Here is a 4509-nt window from a genome sequence, read left to right as displayed (position 1 = left end):
AAGATTGTAAAATTCATCAAATTTAGTCATTATGTTTCTGATTTTCCTAGCCACTTAGTAAATTCAGTTTACCAAAATTGGTCATCCTTTCAGCTTCAAGGGGGGGGGGGTTAACAAAAATAGTATTCTATGTGTGAAAACATACTTTAGCACCTCAGAATCAAACATTTTCTAAGTTGTCTTTTGAATATCAGACACTGTTTAGCTTGTTGTATTGTGTCAGTTTGTATGTAACACATATTGGTCTTCTATGCCAAAAACAGATAAAGTACAAAGATTTCCATGTCAATTAAAAGAAAATGAATGAAAATAATTTTTGTTTCAGTATAGAAATGGAATTATAAATATTTTGCCACAAAGTAAATTCATACTCAACTAGTGTTATTATAGTGTTATAATATTTAGTTTTGCCAAAATATCTTCTTTCCTTGGCTAATCAGCTGGAATTATATTATGGTCAACAAATAAGTTAAAAACCTACTCTAGTTATCAGTAAGTATGGGGAAAATTATTCTTGTATTCAGAACAAACCTCATTAGGACAACCATCTGTAGTACCTGAGCACATGTGCCATGTTTGGTCTTACTAGCTTATGAGTAGGAGTATGTACTCAGTTCCCTCTGGATTGTGAGAGGGCTTAGGAACACAAAATCTAATGTCAGATTCAGGTTGAGAGACCCTTAAATCCTACTCCTAGATCTCCATCATTACTGAACAATGACACTTTGTAGGGGAACTAGCTATGGTTGAAGACACTAGGCTACCCCAAGTCCTTTTACCAAGTTTGGTCCTGCCAGCTCCACAACTGTGGGAGGATTTCATAGATAAGACAAATACACATGAATTAATGTAGGATAAGCATGTATAGTTCATGATAAAGAGGTGTATTTTGTGAGTGAGGTACATAATTTAGTATACAGATGAGGTACAGTTTAAAAATCACAAGTTATTGTAAAAAGCTGTTATTCTGAGCAGACAAAGAGCATAGTACTTTATTGAAATAATAACTGAAATTTATCTCAAACTAATTAAGCCTGGTGTTTTTAGTACAAATTAAAAGTGTAGCCTGTATCATTACCATACTTCACATTGTGTTGTGCATAATCAGTTATTTAAAAATAAAAAATGATATTCAATATCACCATAGGATTAATTCTAACTTTAGCCTTCAGATGATACACCTTATGCCTTGTGGTTTTATTTTTGGAATGCCGTGAGGAACACAAAAATTTTTACATAAGTGTACAATAAATTGTAAAAAAAATTGACATGTTATTACTACTTTATTTTTTTCCTATCATATGCATATAAAAAGTGAAAATATACATATATTTTGGCAGGGGTTCTATTGTATTAGGAGAACAATTAGATACAAAAGAAAAATTATTGCTGTTTAATTTTTTAAAACTAGAATTCAGTAATCTTTTACGTTTCACACACTTTTATTTACTTGATACTAAGTTAGTATTTCAGATTTCTGCTTTATAAACTAAGTACTGTTTTATTTGTACAGTGGATCTTTTAATGTCAAACTTTAAATTAAACAAATTGAAAGATGAAAAAGACTTTGATATGACTATTCTGTGGAGTTGTTTTACAGTTTGACTTGGAGAAACTTTAACTTGATTGACTGTAGAAGTAATAAACTCTAGAACATACTTTATATTGATGAAAAAACAGACATGGTGTGGTCAAGTGACTGTGATAAATGTAGTGAGGAAAACACCACCCTTATAAATGAAAGTAATTCCCTCTTTTCATGTATCTGTAATCTTTGAACCTAAGTATAAAATAAATGTTAGTTTTTATTGTTTATATTACACAGGTTTTGCTGGTTGTTACTCGAGTTTTATTCTTAACTGAATCAACTTTTTCTTGTCAGTAAGATGTTAAGAACTTGCTGTGGTGCAAGTTGAAAATAACTAATAAAATTCAGTGTTAAGTGAAAGAAAATGTTTTTCTTTAGAAACTTCTGTTAGGTTTGAAGTTTTACCTAGCATAGCATATATTTGTTAGTTGTAGACTTTTCTTGGAACTATTATATTTTAATGTATAATTGTACTTGATGTATTCTACATACTTTAGTTGAAAAGCTGTATCACACCTAGAAATATTATTTATTTGAACTTTAATTCAGCTTTAATAAATTGTAAACTTGTATCTCCCAAAAAATATCTTGTTAGATTTAGTATATATATATATTTCTCTCTCTCCAAAGAACAAGTGCAATACATTTAAACTTGTCTAATAAAGAATTATCTTTAGGTAATTGAAGTACCGTTCCATTATAAAAAAAAAAGTTCTTTACAAATAGTTTTTCTTCCTAGATTAAGTGTGATAAAAAAAATTATTCCATCTTCTGTATTTTATAGCATTATTTTTGAATAGGTGTCACTACATGCTTCTTATGAATGCTTTAAAATGATATATATATCTTAATTACAAGGTTATCTTTACTTCAACTTATCATTTGTCACAAATATTTTTTTAGTATCAGTTTCTATTTTCTTGGAGTATGTTTAATATATGAAAAGCTAGGTGTCTAAAGAATATCTGTAAATACCTGGCAACCTATATACAGATAAGTAATTATTTCCTTAAAACATGTGATAAATAGAATTTGCTATAGTAAACAATACTTGCATATTTTATCTATAATCGGATAAACCTCAGTGTTTAGGTACCAGCATCTAAAGTAATTGCAACAATACATTATACTTGTAATAAATTGTGTAGCTTATGATTGCTGGACCTGTTGTTTAATAGGTATCTTCTACAACTGTGTGGTTTCAAGAAGTCAAAAATTGACAATGCCTTTTATAGCTACTGTCATCATAACAATCATCTGTGTATGTCTGTCTTATCTGTAGTGTGTGCTGAGTTGTAAGGGGAATATTGTTGCCTACCTGATCAGAATGTTAACTGTGAGGATTTGTATTCATTTTTTCATTAAAAAAAAGGAAGAATGTTAGATTATATATGGGCATATTGACAGTTCAGAATAGTTTGAATAATTAATATTGGAAAATTTGCTTTTATAAGTGATTTTTATTCTTTATTTACTTGATGCTAAGTTAGTGTTTCAGATTTCTGCTTTATAAACTAATTACTGTTTTATTTGTACAGTGGATCTTTTAATGTCAAACTTTAAATTAATCAAATTGAAAGGTGAAAAAGACTTCCATGTGACTAACAAATGAAAGACTGCCAGTACTGTTTAACTTGCTGTTTCCACGTGTATTTTGAAAAGGTAATATGATTCACATAAATCTAGCAACGTAAGTGTGTTGTAAGATAAGCTGTCTACCCATTAGCACTTTTATCATAATAAAAATAATTTAATCTGTAGTAAAATGCATATAGATTCAAAATGTGCTGTTTTTCAATGAGAATTTGGACTGTGAAGAAAAGCTTGATTTTTTAAATCTAAGACCAGTATTTTTTTAAGCCATGCTGATAATATTTATGTCCTATTACTGGACTTACCCAAAGCATTATCTACCAAAGTAAATATGTATATATATTTTGTAGTTAATTAGGTGCAAAAAAGGTTAAACAACAAAAAAATATTTACAATCAGTTATATCTTCAAAAATCTATATGCGTATATCTTACAGAAAGGAGAAATTATTACTGCAACAGCAAGACAACATCAAACATTTAGTTTGGTACTCTTATTAAAGTAAAAGTTTCACTTCCTTGTATTTCTTCTTTAGTTGTTTTATATGGAAGCTTTTCAAAAAACTGAAATTGGTTTGGATTTATTGTTTTATTTTGGTAAAGCACTTACATTGGTATATCTTGTGTAATAAAAAAAATTGTCTATCATTATTGGTTATTATACTGACTCAGATGTTTATTGACTTTCCATGAGTGTATTTTCACGGGATGTAAATGATCATACAACCAACTGCAGGACAAATTTGTAAAAAAAAAAATGAATGACACTATGTTATGAATAAATGTAGGGAGATGAATGTAAGGTTTAATAACAAGTATATAATCATTCACTGCTTGTGTTACCTGCTTTGAGAGTATTAGAAATGGAAAGTTATGTTTGGACAAATGTTTGTTTTAATTACATTAATGGGGCTGTGATTCAATTCATTAATAGGTGTCTTCACAAATTAAAATGTAATTGTGATATCAAGAGACTTGGTGAGTATTCAGTAAAGAATAATATAATAATTAAATACGTTGTACACTTTTGAATAAAGTTTTGTCTTATTCTAAACAAAATCAGCTTGTATGGTTATGAAGTTGTTAATCAACAAAAGTATTTTAATTCTGATTGAAAGTTAAAGTTTTTGTTCAATAATTAAATATCAAAATTAAAACCTAAATGGACAGCACTGATTAATAATCTGGTGTAATATCTAACATTCAGTTACTTTAATTAACAGTATTGGTTATGCTAGTTAGGATATCAAAGGAAAGTACTTTTTATTTTGATTTATTTATTATTACACTTTTAGTTTAAGATGATTTTTTGCATTGTTAGCTTAAAAT

Source organism: Limulus polyphemus, unplaced genomic scaffold (genome assembly GCF_000517525.1).
Source record: "Limulus polyphemus unplaced genomic scaffold, Limulus_polyphemus-2.1.2 Scaffold1444, whole genome shotgun sequence".
Classification (NCBI taxonomy): domain Eukaryota; kingdom Metazoa; phylum Arthropoda; class Merostomata; order Xiphosura; family Limulidae; genus Limulus; species Limulus polyphemus.
The sequence above is the reverse complement of the archived record's forward strand: the minus strand, read 5'-3'. Positions refer to the sequence as shown.